Source organism: Xyrauchen texanus, chromosome 33 (genome assembly GCF_025860055.1).
Source record: "Xyrauchen texanus isolate HMW12.3.18 chromosome 33, RBS_HiC_50CHRs, whole genome shotgun sequence".
Classification (NCBI taxonomy): domain Eukaryota; kingdom Metazoa; phylum Chordata; class Actinopteri; order Cypriniformes; family Catostomidae; genus Xyrauchen; species Xyrauchen texanus.
Window position 1 is genome coordinate 14,961,604 of NC_068308.1, and position 11,171 is coordinate 14,972,774.

Genomic DNA, 11,171 nt, shown 5'->3' on the forward strand with positions numbered 1-11,171 from the left:
AACAAACAAACAAAAAAAGGTATGGAGACAGACCTTTTCATTTTATAAATGTTGAACTTCGTCAGTTATTGTTGTGTAAATATTATTAATAGGCTAATACTATTTTCTTTCTATCCCAAAGCCATTGAAAAATACTATTCGGTTTATTTCATCAAAATAACTACTAACTGACACACGGTGAAGCGAATATTGACCACAAAGTGTAAAATTAAAGTATTAATCGGAAAAAGAATTCAAATAGTTAGAACAATATTGTACATTCTTGGATACATAACATTTACAAAATCTATAAATACTTCAAGCACAAAAAAAAAAATAGTTTAATTCTTCAGCAACTGATTTAATGGGCAATATGAAAGTGACGAGAGGTCGCTAAGCAGCGGATATTTGCGAACTCGCATTATGACGTGATGGTAATGATTTAGAACTCGCTGACGCATTATGCCAAAATTCAGTCTGTATTTTTGCAGTGATGGATTTGTATCGCTCTTCAGACAGTATGAATAAAACTTTCAAGACAACATTTCATGGGGCAATGGGCCCAATCAAAGAGAGTCTAACCCCGCTGGATTTTGAAAGAAATTCCATGCTTCCACCTATTACAGCTCCGGTAAGAGTTAGACTATATATAGAAACAAAATATGTATCACATAATATAATTGTTTAATAAATATATATAAATAAATAGTTATATATGAAACTAAATTATTTTTATAGATAGATAGATAGATAGGTTATATATAAACACAGATAGAGAGATGGGTTATATATAAATATGAGAAATAGTAGTATATAACTATATGCAAGTATGGCCAGTCCCAGAGTTATGAATAATGTCACTAATATGACTAATTGAATAGATTTGTTCATATATATATATATATATATATATATATATATATATATATATATATATATATATATATAAAGTTTCTTATATAACAGCTCCAATGGTCACGGATAACCTGTATATATCAAAATATTTGATTGGTAAGAAATTGCTATTTGTCAGTGTAATCTCTATAAAAGGATTTTTAAAAATTCATAATCACAAACAACTGGAAAAGTCACAGAAATGTCATTTTCAATGGGATTTCATAGTTCCCGGGTCAAAAAGTGAGGGAAATCTGTAATATGTTGACAGTGCAAGTTTAACCCCTGCTATGCCATTGTCTGCTTAGGTGTCAGCTCTCGTCTCACACCAAGAACCTCTCCATGGAAAATGCACTTTCATGACACTTGATTCAAAGCCAAAGCTTCAACTACCAGCAACATGGGAAGTGATTGACCCATACTTGATTCTGCCCAACAAGTAAGTTCAATTGCAATGTATAGAACAGCATAACTATAATTGTAATTTTAGGCATAAACCAATTTTCTTTTCTTTCAGATACCGCAAAAGTGTTAAGAAGACCCTAAAAGAAAAACACATTAGCAAATCACAACTGTGTAATGTGATAAAGGAAACTGTTGAGTGCATAAAAACTGTTTCCATGGATGTGGTCCTTCCAGCTTTTTCCATCTGTATGGAAGAGGAAAAAAGTCTACTTGAGAAAGCTCAGGTACTTCAAAAGCGAGATGAAGAGTGGAAGTTCAACAGTGGCATCAATCTTAACATTGATCCTATTGACAATCTTGGAATCTCAGATGTGAGCTCTGCAGAAAAGGCACGCATTATCGGGAAGAACATTTTTGCCTGTATGATGCAGTTCTTGCACAGCAAAGATGTGCCAATGATGCCACGAGGACGCTCAATGGAAGTACTTGGGCTATTGGGCAACTTTAGAGCATCAGAGCAGTGCTTCAATCAGGAGTTAATCATCAGGTTTACTAAAGATCTGGTGAACTGTGTTTACAGTGAACTCCTAGCTAACAACATGGGCAAGGCACTACATGAAGATGACTTGTTCTCTGACCTTTGATGTTTGAAGGGCCCACTCAAATGTTTGTACTGCGGAATTCTACATGGACGTGCTTCATCACTTTTCTCAGTGCGCAGCAAAGAACAACCTGAAAATATTCCTGAAATTGGATGGCTCCAACACCTTGGAATCGACCTGGGACTCTGCTAGCTCCACAACCATCACTAAAGCTGAGAAGACTACACTGAATGCCCTCAGCAAATTAGTGAACAGCACAGTGATGGATATCATCAATGAAGTCACTGAAAATCCTCTACGGACAGCAGAGATAGTCAGACAAGGTACATGTACTATAGTTTTCATCCACTTGATGTCATTGTGTATCATTTTTAAGTATATCTGTAATCAAATTGAATTGATTACCAATTCATGTTGTTGTTTTAGGGAAGAAAGCAATTATGCAATCCAGTGATGTCACTTCCAGAGGCTTTGAGCACCTAGATGAGGCAGAACTGTTTGGAAGAAGAACTCCCAAACCTGATGTGATGCCTGAGAATGATATGCTCAGTCTAAGTGCTGGAAGGAAGGACGAAGCTGAAGAAAAGAGGAAGAGATAGACATTGAGGAATTGCTTGGGAAGGATGAATCTCCTGCTCCCACTGAGAGAAGCAGTCAACATGCCCAAGAAAGCAGCAGTGCTTCTATAAAGCATGAATGTAGCTGGGGTAATGATGACCAGGGTCTTTACTGTCAACCAGACTGTCAGTATTGGGCAGTTGAGGGAAACAGAAATTCCACTAGGAGACCTGAAACACCAATGGAACAAATCCCTGAGGCCACTTTCATTTTGCCATTCCACCTTATAGAGAACATTGTTGATGGACTCGTTTCACAGCTTGAGGCTACATATGATGTGAACATCCCTGGCATCTACCTGTGTGACAAACTTGTCGACAAGGTGGTAAAGGGACTGGAAAAGCTTACAGAAAAGAGAATTATTCATGGCAGGTCTAAACAACACTGGTCTACCAATGATGCTACTGTTTCAAACATTGTTGATGAAGCCCATGACATCCTGGCACAAAAGAGGTATTTGAGGGCGGCATGGTATGAGGATGAGATGGCTGTTGCCTATATGACAGTTATCTTGTCAGCAGTCGTCTTTGACTACACCATGGTGCGTGTGAAGGCACAGAAGAGTGACTGTACGCCATATGGGTCAAGGGCTGAGTCCTGCAGTCCCGTGAACAGTGAGAAAGAACTGATCCAGGCATGTGCTTCAACAACTGACAGTGACGATTCAACTACTGTAATGAGGCCTGGAACTTTCCTGGTTGAGCGAGAAGATTCGGATCAGGAAGAGATAGATGAAGATCTCATTGAGGAGAGAAGATCTCCCAGTCCGCCTCCCAGAGAAGAAACACCTAAAGCAAAGAGAGGCCGCTCTTTGCTTTCTCGTATCCGAGCCTCCCTTTCCAAAATCTTCAGGAGAAAAAAATAGATGCCATGTGAAACCATGTCCTTGAGAAAATGGTCAGCATAGAAATGCAACCATAAAAAAGATGGGAGAGCAATCATAAAAAGATGCCGTAACAATAAAAAAAAAGAGATGGAGTTCAAATGCAACCATGAAAAAGATGGGAGAGCAATCATAAAAAGATGCCGTAACAATAAAAAAAAGATGGAGTTAATTCATTAATAAAAAAATATTGCTGAGCATGAACTGGCATTTTTTGTTACTTGTTGTGTACATTTATATGACTATTTTCATAATTGTTTTTGTTATACAAATCAATATTTCAATACTCACAAACTATATATATATATATATATATATATATATATATATATATATATATACAAATAAATAAATAGTTTGAGATTTTTGGGAGAATGACACAATTGCGTCATTCACAGTGCGCCATGAGAGTGGGCAGCAGCCACTGGGATTGGTGGATCTTTGGATAGTTACGCTCTTCATCAAAAATTCTGTTCTAATTAACAATCTTGTAATTAGTCTTGTAGGTTATCTTTATCAATATATTGCAGATAAACCCAACAGATCACTCAGATCATTAGGATCACATCAGCTAGAAATACCAAGGGTTCACTCTAAGCAAGGAGAGTCTGCTTTTAGCTATTATGCCAGCCGCAGCTGGAACCAGCTTCCAGAAGAGATCAGATGTGCTCCTACATTAGTCACATTCAAATCCAGACACAAAACACATCTGTTTAGCTGTGCATTTACTGAATGAGCACTGTGCCACTGTGTGTCCGACTGTTTGTACTGTATTTTATTTTATTTTATTCTAAACTGTTTCAATTATTCTTATTTTTTTATTCTTATTTTAATCTCTTCTATGTAAAGCACTTTGAATTACCATTGTGTATGAAATGTGCTATATAAATAAACTTGCCTTGCCTTATTGTTAATAATAAATTCCCCTATGGAACAAATTAATGGAATATTTACTCACAGTTTTTAGTTTAGTTATTAGGAGTGATTCTTTGAACTAGGTTAAGTAGCACCTTCTTAGACTGTGGATGTACCTTATTCATGCGGACGACCCAGGTTTGATTCCCCCTTTTGTCCCACTTTTTCACATCATGTTTCCACTCTTATTATTTCCTTTAATTCTATTTATAATAATAATAAGTACCAATTAATGTAAAGGTTGATTGCCTCACAGTGATTTGTTCACAGTGAAGGTTGGGGAGTTGAGAGAAAGTTTTGATCTGGGTAAAATTAATCATGATTTTACTACATTAATATTGGATTAACCATGTTTTTATGATTGAAGCTATAGTTCTAATGCAATTAACCATGGTGTTACTAAAGCAATATGGTGTTAATAAAGTAATCATGTTTAATTTCGTGTATACCTTGATTTGACTAAACACCAGGGTGATACTGTGGTTACTGTAGTAAAACTATAGTGCATTTTTGTAAATGCAAGTTAGGTTTAGGGTAGGGGTTGGTTTAGGGTGTCTGTGGGACTCTAAATAAACACAAACACAGTGCAGTAACTGTATGTTAGTATTTAATTAGGGGTGCAAATAGCATCTAACACAAGTTGCACTTAGTACAAAGAATGTGCTTTTTGTCGCTATATACACTAAATCGTTATTTTTCTAGACCAACAGGAAGTCTTCATCCAGATATTATAAACACATCTGACAAAAAGCAGTATTTTTTTATGAGCTTTTATAACTGGAAAAGAAATGCTTGGGTTCACCTTCACAACAACCGTCTATCCAGCCACCAATGATTCATGGCATGAGATCGTTTGGCTTTCATACCTTTACATTTCTTGTTGAAGCGTTTTTGCTTCAGCACATCCTTGTTCTCCACTCTGCTCTCCTTGGCTTCCTCCAGAGCGTCCTCACTGCTCCACACGTCCAGAGAACATTTCACCACTTTAACGTTAACAATAAAGCCACAAAGCAACACACAAGTTATGAATACAACATTTACAAATAAACTAATAAAAATGAAAAACCAAACAAACATTCCCCTTCTGTCACTCACTCGACGTTGTGTAGATGTAGTGACACTAGGGGTCGCCATTGAGAGCCCAGACACACCTCAATCTTTGAGAAAAGGCCAATGGGAATTGGCATGTGGAATTTGCATACCACTCCCCCAGACATAATGGTATAAAAGGAGAAGGAATGCCCACTCTCATTCAGATTTTTTCTTCGGAGCCGAGCGGTTGTGTATCAGTGAGCTGAATTCTTCTGCTGTCCCATTCACCTTAAAGAAGCGCATGCTGTTGGATATACGGCACATTCCTGCGACTTTCTCTCCTTCTGCATGCCTAGAGTAGATTTCGCCCCTGTGCGCTTCGGCAGCGCTACTAAGACGGTGTTTTTCTGCAAAAAGAGTATATTTCCTCTTTAAGAGCAAACACATTGACATGAATATCTTTTTAAAAAATGTCTTTAAAAAGATGCCTTTGTGTGATTCCTGGATGCGGTCATTGTCTTTCCGTCTCCGACGGCCACGGGCGCTGCCTCATGTGTCTAGGCAGTGATCACACTGAGGCAGCGTTTGTGGATAGTTCATGTTCTCATTGCAAGAATAGACCATGTCAACATTGCGGTCAAGGCTTTCCTTCTTCTGGGGGAATGCCACTCTAGCCACCCACGCCATACTGCGCCTTCTACCTAAGGGTACGAGAATGGTCCGGCTGGAGATTTGGGGAGTTCAATGGGTGCGGTCGTCTCTTTCGGGGCTCGTGAGCAGGATGAATTTTCAATCGCTGCATTGGAGAGCGCACTGGCGATGTCAGACGCCGTGGACTCGACTGGAGCGAGTATTGGGTTAGACTGGAAACCTTCTTCCTCCCGTGAACCCACGCAGCTAGATGATTAGTTTCTGGGTTAAGGGCGTCGCTCACGGCCACGACGAACTTCCCGGAAGTGCACGACGAACTGACGAAGTCGTAGAGGGCACCTTTTGCTGCCTGAAATTGACTTCCATGTTCATCCGCTCTCATTTCCCTCGACGGCGGTGTGGCCCACGGGTACACGGAGGTCCCTCAGGTGGATAAGGCAGTCGCGTTGCACCTGTGCCCGCAAAACGCCACCATCTGGTGGGATCGTGCGGCACTCCCCTCAGGGGCCTGTAGAACTACGTCATCTCTGGTGACCAAAGCCTACAGTGCTGCTGGACAAGCCGCCTCCGCCCTGCATGCCATGGCCCTCCTGCAAGAACACCAGGCCAAGGCACTGAAACAGCTGCACATGGGTAGTCCTGATCCCGATGTGCTGCAGGAGCTGCGCTCGGTGACCGACCTCGGGCGGAGAATCACCTCTGGGCCATTAAGGTCACAGCACAAGCACTCGGGCAGGCGATGTCCACCTTTGTGGTCCAAGACCGCCACCTGTGGTTTAATCTGTTTGAGATGAGGGAGGCAAACAAAGTTTGCTTTCTCAATGCGGCCATCTCCCAGATCGGCTTATTTATCGACACCGTTGAGGACTTTGCCCAGCAGTACTCGGCTATACAGCTCATCTTAACTGGCCGTGGCTCAAGATCCCATATTCCGTCTGCTTGCTGAATACGCAGCGGCGTCCGCTTCACTTCAGTGCAGGGTGAGAATGCCGCCACCCTGCATGCAGAGATCACGTCCCTTCTTCGGAAGGGCGTGATAGAGACTGTCCCTCCAGCTGAGATGAGGAAAGGGTACTACAGCCCTTAATTACTCGTACCAAAGAAAGGTAGTGGGTTGCGGCCAATCTTGGACCTGCGAGTTCTAAACCGGTCCTTACACAGACTCCCAGTCAAGATGCTGATGCATCCGGCATCAAGATTGTTTTTTAGCGGGAGACCTGAAGGATGCGTACTTTCACATCTCGCTTTTACCTCAACACAGACCTTTTCTATGGTTTGCTTTCGACAGCCAGTCATATCAGGACAATATCCTCCCCTTCAGCCTGTCCCTGTCCCCTCGATTCTTCACGAAGGTCACAGAGGCAGCTCTTGCCACATTAAGGGAAGTGGGCATCAACATACTCAACTTTGCTGTGCACACACAGGGACCTGATGCTCATGCACCTTAGCCATCTAGGGCTTTGGGTCAACTGGGAAAAGGGCAAGATCTTCCCAATTCAGAGCATCTCATTTCTTGGCATGGAGTTAGACTCGGTGTCGATGATTGCACGTGTCATGAGCGAGCGTGCTCAGACAGTGCTTAACTACCTGAACTCAATCAGACGGAGGACAGCGGTTCCACTGAAACATGTTCAGAGGCTCCTAGTGCATATGGCATCTTCGGCACTGGTCACGCCGCTTGGGTTGATGCATATGTGACTGCTGGCTTCAGACTTGAGTCTTTAGATGTGCATGGCACTGCGGTACACATCACGTGGCTATTACGCTCCCCGTGCCATCACTTATTCAGCCATTGGACAGACCTTGCATTTTTACGGGCCAGATTTCCCCTACAGAAAGTGTCCAGAAGCATCGTGGCCACCACAGACACATCCAAGTCGGGCTGGGCACGGAGCCGCTGGTTCCTGGACAGGACCGCGGCTGTGTTGGCACATTGTGAGTTGCTGGCTGTACTGCTCGACCTGCGGAGGCTATTGCCATTGATCTGGGTAAAGCACGTGTTGGTCCGGTCCGAACACAGCGACAGTAGCGTTTATAAATCTGAGAATGGAGACTCCACCCCCAGGTGATCCAGCTGATTTGGAGTCGATTAGGAAAAGCACATGTGGACCTCTCACTGCCCGCTCTGGTGTGCAATGATGGGAGACCCCCTCGGCACAGAAGCGCTGGGACACTGCTGGCCCTGGGGGCTGCACAAATACGCATTCCCCACAGTAAGCCTACTTGTACAGACCCTGTGCAAGGTCAGGAGGAACAAGTCAACCTTGTGGTGCCGTATTGACCCACCCAGACTTGGTTCTCGGACCTCACTCTCCTCACGACAGCACCTCCCTGGCAAATTCCCCTGAGGAAGGACCTTCTTTCTCAGACACGGCCAGACCTCTGGAACCTCCACGTCTGGTCCCTGGACGAGATGCGGAAGACTTAAGTGTGACTTCTCCGTAGTCCTGCTGGGCCTTCGGAGAGCCCTGTTCGAGCCCCTAGAGCCAGTCAAGTTAAAGGCCTTCTCATTAAAGACCACCCTCACTTTCATCAAGAGAGTCGAGGTCCTTTAAGCATGCTCTGTCAGCGAAACGTGCCTGGAGTTCGGTCTGCTTTGGTGCACAGCAGAAAGGGAACACATTGGATCGTGGATGCCATCGCATTGGCCTACCAGACTCAGGTCGTGCACGTCCCCTTGCGAGTTCGAGCACACCCTACAAGGAGTGTGGCATCCTTTTAGGCACTGGCCAATGGCACCTCTCTAGCAGACATCTGCAGAGCAGCGGGCTGGCAACACCCAATACCTTCGTGAGATTTTACAATCTCCGGGTTGAGCCGGTTTTGTCCAGTGTTCTTTCAGGTATGAACAGGTAGAGTTTGGTAATACGGAACAGCTGGCTGGGTGTATTGCTTGAGTATAGCGCCTTTCCCCTCCCCTGAGGTGAAAACGTGTGCTTTTACCCCAGTCGAGTTCACAAAGTCGTGGACCCTGTATGCCATGATGGAGGGAATGAGACGTTGTGTCCCTCTTGCCACAACACTGTACTAGCCGCTGAAATGGCCGGAACCTTGTCTCGGCTCCTCAGAACAAAACCTGAATGAGAGTGGGGATTCCTTTTCCTTTTCTACCCGTATGTCTGGGGGAGCGGTATGCAAATTCCACTCACCAATTCCCATTTACCTTTTCTCAAAGATTGAGGTGTTTCGGGGCTCTCAAGAGCAATCCCTAGTGTCACTACATCAACACAATGACTCGTTCCCTCCATCAGGGAATGGAGCTTACGACAGTAACCGAGACATTATTCATTAACAAAGTTTTGCACAATATCAACACATTAAAGATGTAATCTTTCCGATGTTAAAATATTTAGTACTCCTATTCCATGTGCAGAGACAACTATAAGGAGCCATTTGTTAGTTGACATTCCAAAAAGTATAACTCTGTGGTTCTACAGAGCTTCCAACATCGCCGTGTTTGATTATGCACATTAACATGTCAACTTCAGGCTCAAACAATGGTGTGAGTTTGATGCAGGACTACCTGTATGTCAGGGGCATGATGGAAGGAGAGGTAAGAGTGGTTAGGAAACCTGTTTGGAAACAATCAATATTAAATATAAAAAAAGTAAATTCACTGTGGGTTGTTCAATTCCACTTAGATGTTGTTTTACATGTGCTTCTTTCATTAAATCTAGTGAAGAGTTATGACAGATACATTGGCATAAATAAAGGTAAAATGTATTAAAACGAAATCCACTTTAAAGAAAGGTTTTCCAAAAAAAATAAAGTTATATGATGTGGCCAAAAATCGTATTTGCTCCACCCCAAGTCTTCCAACATTTTGCCATCCTCACTGAATTGCCCGCCTCCTATGACATATATACTTTACGTCCATGTGACACACAAAATAATACAATCAAATTAAACAAAATGAATAAACAATAATTGCTTTACATATTGCTACAACAAGAATATTAATGAGTAAACCACTTATATGTTTACTAATAAATAACCATTTGAGAGTGAGGTTTACACACTGCACAGCTATCTACCTGCTGGCTCTCATTACAAGTGCAGTGTGATCAAACTAGTGTTCCTGGCTACCCACTGACTTAGTGGCCCATAGGCTACCGACAGCAAAAGAAACTTATTCTATAGGCTAGATTATTTTTAAGACCCATGTCTATTTTTACAGGCTGTTTGCAGTATGTGCAAAGCCAAAGCACAATGAAATAAGGCAACTTATGATTACGTGGGTTTACATAGGCTATTGTCCGGTTTCATATTTGTCAACATTTCAAAATACATACGGGGCTACACTCAAAACATTCGGGGCTGAAGCCCCGGCAAAATCGGCTGACGCTGCATCTGTGCCTTGGGCCGGCTCTGCCTAAAATTATATGTAAAAATGTATTTAAACGCACTACCATTATATTGGATGGATTTGTAAGTCTGCATACCGTTTATGCTAAAATAGTGTGACCATACGTCCTCTTTTCCCCGGACATGTCCTCTTTTTCGCACCTTAAAAAAGCGTCCGGCCGGGATTTCTAAATTTGCGAAAATTTCCAGGATTCGGCTTTAGTTGCATTATGATGTGAATCTGTTCTAATACTTCCATTGTGAGCGCGCGCATATTTGCATCGCTTTAACCTCGTCAATCTGCCTGTCAATCTCTCCGCGAACGCTTGTTGTGTTCGGCATCAAACAGTTGATTGATAGTAGCAGCAAATAGCAGCTGAGTGGAAACAATGCCCTAACGAAAGTGCAAATTTACAGAAGATTTGCTATATATATATATATATATATATATATATATATATATATATATATATATATATATATATATATATATATACACATACAGGTGCTGGTCATATAATTAGAATATCATCAAAAAGTTGATTTATTTCAGTAATTCCATTCAAAAGGTGAAACTATTATATTCATTCATTACACACAGACTGATATATTTCAAATGTTTATTTCATTTAATTGTGATGATTAAAACTGACAACTAATGAAAATCCCAAATTCAGTATCTCCGAAAATTAGAATATTACTTAAGACCAATATACAAAAAAAGGATTTTTAGAAATGTTGGCCAACTGAAAAGTATGAACATGAAAAGTATGAGCATGTACAGCACTCAATACTTAGTTGGGGCTCCTTTTTCCTGAATTACTGCAGCAATGCGGCGTGGCATGGAG